Here is a 5,871-nt window from a genome sequence, read left to right as displayed (position 1 = left end):
ATACAGACTAAAACGTAAAAAACCAATATATCTCTAAAACCAATTACGCTGGGGAACTGAAACTTAGCACTGATACATATATTGCAAACGCATTGGGAAAGGAGCCGTGGCTCCTTCCTTCCATACAAACTGAAATTCTCATATAGCTTATCTCTGGAACTGCTTACGCTAACGTCCTGAAATTCTACACAGCTACATATGTTATCAATACCGTAGTTATGGCGAAAAGTGGTAATTATTGGAAAGGCTGGATCGATATACATTTACGTAAACGCGCAAGTATCATTCGATTGGGAACCATTTTCTCCTGGATTTCCAAATCCCATTGAACTAATGTAACTTTGTCTTTAATTTTGAGTAAGGTAAAATTTATGTGAAAATTTTGGAGAATTTTTTTAAATGTTTCACAAAGAATGGAGCTTTGCTTTTACGAGTTTCGCTATAAACTGTCCTATCTACATACCTATTTGCATAAAATGATAGCCGTTTTTGTTGTTCGGAATAAACTCAGAAACCACTGAATAGAGTTCCGTCAGATTGTCGGAGGTTACCTTACATACATATATGGTCCAATTACATGCTACTAGAAAATTCGCTAGGTGGTTCTGGAGTAGAGTTATTTATAAAAATCGTATTTATTAACCGATTTCGTTCAAATTTTAAATGTGAGCTATGAACCTGTATGATGGAAAATTCTTTTGATTAAAATTTACCTGATTAGTGCCGCTGGAGTAAAGGTTGAAATTCATAACACGTATTCATTTTACGGTAAGCAATGGTTTTGCAGAAAATGAACGCAATGGATGGCCCTGTAGACGAAATGTATAGAAACCCTGCGTGGTTGGTCTGCTTTGGCACTATGTTTAAGTTATACGAATTTAGTTTTCAGATATCTAAATGAAGGATGGGGTTAAGTTTTTCTGACGCCCTCATGCATGATCATGCGGTATTGCATCTACCCAGAAATCAGTTGTAAACGTCGTGAATTAACAAGGGAAGATCACCGTAGGTAAGGAAAGATACTTAAGAGATTACACGACTCATTTAGCAATGTACCGGAAAACTTTTCATCCTGTGGGACAGCGAGGATTCTTGGCCCTCCTATAACAGAAAACGCACTTCTGTGCTCTTGAGTTTCCCTACAAGAACCAATGTTGTAGTTGCAAGATCATACAAAAAGATTATGCATGCCTGGCAGAGACCTCACAGGTGGAAATAAGACCATCGGTAAAGCTCATGACACCGAAAGGGATTGGTATTCCATATGGTATCACAGCGTTACTATTATTGGCCTATGTGTCAGGAGGATACTGCGCCTAAGTGGTTTCAACTTAAATCAAGAATTTTGACTTTACAGACTAATTTTGTTTTTAAACGCTCTTTTGCATTGGCCAACGCAAAAGCTCTTATTAGGCGCCGCGAAGTAAGCGGGCATTGGCTAGTTATATCATAAATATGTAATAAATCAAAGTTTATAATTAAAATCGCTGCAGAAAACACATTGAATCGTTAAAAAATCACTACGAAGAGGTAGAAGACGGTGTAAACAAAACCAAAAAACGTCAAAAACGCTACGAAAACTTTTTTCTGAAAATCGATTACAAATACAACGATGGCTGATTAGGTGATCTGTAGTCGTTGGTTCATGTGATGGACATACATATTAGAGAGCTGCACGATTACATAAAAAGGTAACATGGTAATAATCGGCGATGCCGATGCGGCGAGTACACGCTACTTAACTGTAAATTTACTATCGCAGAATCGCCGCATCGTTGGCATCTTCAAGATAGTAACATGTTACTAACATGTTATTAACATTCCATTTTTTATGAAATCGTTGAGAGAGTGAGCAGAAAGAGTGCAAACATTGCATGTACGTACCAGTCATGGAAAATGAGTGTGCATTGTGCCATTATCGGCACTTTCCGAAGCAGCCGGCACCTTAAGCACAATTGATTGATTTTCGGGACTATTTTGCGTAACGTGGTTAAAGTGATAAATGATATGAACATAGAAACGCAAGCAGAAGAAGCTGGCTTCCGCGTTCTGCATATACGCTTAACATTTTTGTTTAAACAAATTGGTCGCAATTTCATATGTAAAGCAAATATTAAATATCATTTAATATACACTTTAGATTTAAATAATCGCATACCTATTTTGAATATTCTTTGTGGTACAGAAGCCGAAATATTTCTTACTAAAGAAAATTCTGCAGAAAATGAAATTAAAAATGCTTTGCAATTTAATGTTAAATTTTGCCAAGAATTAAGAAAGAGAACCTTGGCCCGTTACGGCTTTCGTGCGAGAGACAGTAAGCTCTGACGATACGAATAACACTGATTTTGATACGAAAAATGTACTGCGTTATAATATTACAAATAATGATCTCAGTGAAAGTGAACTAGTTGACTAAATTATAATTTACCCTGAATTCCAAAATTTAAATATACAACGAATCAGGCCTTCTCATTTCTAGACCACAGCATATGGAACTGTATTCCATTATTCGCAACAACGCCTGAATGCAAGTTACAAGTAAGTTTGCGCAAGCTGGACATTGTAATCTGCAAATACTTTAGGAATAAAGGGGACTGGTGCTTTTTATTTTTACAATTCGTAATTCAGGGTAATGTTTGGGTGATTTTTTTCGTTCATACGTAAATTTTTCTGAAGACTACATATCGATGGCTGAGTGGAAGATCGACCTATCTCGGCAGCCAGTTCGAAAACGCTCTATCTCAAGAAACTTTTCAAGAACGCCCTATTTCAGAATGTAATTCAAAAACACCCTATCTCACTTCAAAATGTATTGAAAATATACTGATATAGGGCGTTTTTGAAGCGGCAGCTGAGAGAGGGCGTTTTTGAAACGAATTCTGAAATAGGGCGTTCTTGAAAAGTTTTTTGAGATAGAGCGTTTTCGAACTGGCTGCCGAGATAGGTCGATCTTCCACTCAGCCATCGATATACATTCAGGTGCGGAATTTTTATAGTCTATTCAATTCGCGTTGATTTTTGACAACTTGTTTCGTTCAAGGTGTTGCACTTTTTCTTTCATACTAAAATTTTTGGTAAATCCAGTATGTATAAAGAAAATGCAAAAAAATAAAGAAAGTATTACAAATCAACCCGAATTCATAGCCGCACTTGCACTTTGTAAATGTAAAATTGAATGGACTATAAAACTGCATACCCGAAAGTTTCTAAAATTTCTGACAACAAAGTTTTAAATTTGAATGAAAATTTTTTGTAGAAAGTTTTATACTTTGATTTTTATGGCTTTGTTGTTGCACTAAAGAAAGGATTTCCATGAGATTTGTGTTTTTCTTTTATGCAATAAGTACGGTAAATATAAATTTATTGGCACATTGACTTGCGTTTAGGCACATTTTTCCGGAGCAACTCGATGCAATTTTAAATTTTGATTTTCCATCACTGGTACGTACATATACAAAGCGAGAGCGTGCGGCAGCTGTGCTGGCATGGCGAATTTATATATATTATATTATATATATGTATAATGGGTTGTTTTTGCTTACTTGTAAAAGCACATTTAGCTCTAAACGCTACTCTAAATGTACATTTATCCATACAAAATTCGTCACCTAAATGCAACTCCATTTTTGCATTAAGAATCTAAATGCTAAAAGCAACCCTGTGATCTTCCAAAATTTCCACGATTGAAACATGGTTTAATGAGAAAAAGTGGCAACATTGCTTTTTTGCGTATACACACGGTGCAGCGAACAAAGGTGGCGCCGTCAGTGGTACCGCTACTTTGGTTTTGCCGATTTTGATAGTTGTGGTAACTTGTAAATAAACCTTTGTTTACCAATAAGCTAAAGAGAAATTTGAATTATAAGTGAAAAATCAGTTTAAATTGTGTTAATTTGCAATTTGTGAGTGATTTTTGAGTTGACGACTGCCTAAAAACTAATACAATGAAGTGCTGTGTGTTAAATTGCGACAGCCGTCAAGATGCAAGAAGCGTAGATGCAAGTGTAGCGCTGGGTCGAATCGCTGCATTTTGTGTACATAGGACACGGCAAAGCCGTTCCCGAAATGTTTCTCTATTATTATATTAACAGCATTTCCTCACAAGGATTTTGTCTCTGCTCCACGCAGCCTCCATTAGCAAGTTAACTAATCAATCCCGCAGAGATGCTGCTGCAGTTTTCTGCAGCAGCCTTAATTGCAAAGCAATAGAGTGCACTAAAACGTTTGCTGAAGCAGCCTCAATTGCAAAGCAAATGTTCACTGTTCTCTAATAGATTAGGTGAAAAATGCAATATTTTCACATTTGCTTTGGCAGTTTTAACTCGTTATTCTTTTCGCTCTATTCTTTGTTTACTTGTGGAACACAAATGTCAACGCCCAGGATGGCGCAATCTTGTATTCCATGATTCAATAATACAAGGTTAGATAATTATCGATCGACTCGGACCACTATCTTGTTGCAGCCAANTGACTCAAAACTAAAATAAGACTACTATGACATTGATGTTAACATCCAATTTAAAAACAGTTTATGTTTCCATCAGTTAAATATGCTTCACATGCATATTCAAATAAACTTACTGTACAAAAGCTTATATTTCTATTTCACACCAAAGCTACACTGTTTCCATGTAAATTTGCAAAGAAGNAGCAAATGTTCACTGTTCTCTAATAGATTAGGTGAAAAATGCAATATTTTCACATTTGCTTTGGCAGTTTTAACTCGTTATTCTTTTCGCTCTATTCTTTGTTTACTTGTGNAGTGTGACAACTGTTAGTTTATCGAACCTTGTATTATTGAATCATGCTTGTATTCTATCACTCTTGGCGTATACAGTGGCTAGCTGCGTTTCAGTGATCGCCGATCGAGATTTCATTTATTATTTTACATTATTTGGATAAAGAAAAGTTACNTGGCGCAATCTTGTATTCCATGATTCAATAATACAAGGTTAGATAATTATCGATCGACTCGGACCACTATCTTGTTGCAGCCAAGATACGCACCCGCCTCTGTGCAGCAAAAAATGTGCGCCCAAATATGCAAGGAAAGCTTAACGTCGAAAAGCTGCAATCACAACAGACAGCCAGCGCTTTCGCTACTCGACTCTCACACCTGCTCTCAGAGAGCACTCTTCAACAAACCGANGTTCAATATCGATCAACTCTGTTTGTTTTGCTTCCTAATTAAGTGAGGAAATTTTAATTGAAGCACCGACAAATGAATATATACACAAATAAATGTTCAGTTATGGTTAAAATAATTAAAGTTTTTGTATTGAATTTTTGGCTTAAAATTTATTCTTTCCTTTTCAGTAGGGTTTTCTGCACATTATCTTCTGCGTGAGAATTGATCGTAGTAGATGCGGATCTGAATAAGCGAATGGAACAAGGCTGTTTGTCAAAAGCATACGATTCCGAACTCGCGTAAATGTACATTTGCTAAATGCGATAGCATGAACGCTCTTCGAAAACATATTGTGGCGAATACTGCGGCAACACAAAGCGAACAACGGGAAATTGGCAAAATGTTCGAAGAATGACGTAGAATGTTCCACAAAGAGAAACATCAAGTTGGATGAACACTGCGAACAGCGAGAGAAAGAGAATGAGCGATAAACTTCAGAATGTTGTAGAGTTGCCATAAGTGCCAGCGCAGGTATATAAGGGCGCCGCCACCGCGAGGTGAGTTAGTTACAAGTCAGCAAGCTACAAGTAAAGTAAGCAGAGAAGCGAGTTGCGAATAAGCAAGCTATAAGTTTAATTGTGTTACCAAGTTTAGTTAAGCGCTGTTATTGCTTTAACAAGTATTGTAAAGTGTTTTTACTGTATTAGCGAGTATTGTAAATTGTTTGTTGTACAATAAGT

The 5,871-nt window shown here is 36.5% G+C and overlaps 1 protein-coding gene across 1 annotated transcript in view; it reads left to right on the top strand.

Annotated features, from left to right (window-relative positions):
- The window catches only part of LOC108363782 (uncharacterized), a 25,298-nt gene that overhangs the window by 19,013 nt on the left and 414 nt on the right, over positions 1 to 5,871 (top strand). The window lies entirely within an intron of this gene.

Source organism: Rhagoletis zephyria, unplaced genomic scaffold (assembly GCF_001687245.7).
Source record: "Rhagoletis zephyria isolate East Lansing unplaced genomic scaffold, Rhagoletis_zephyria_1.1 Rzeph_scaffold_01375, whole genome shotgun sequence".
Lineage (NCBI taxonomy): Eukaryota > Metazoa > Arthropoda > Insecta > Diptera > Tephritidae > Rhagoletis > Rhagoletis zephyria.
The sequence above is the reverse complement of the archived record's forward strand: the minus strand, read 5'-3'. Positions and strand labels throughout refer to the sequence as shown.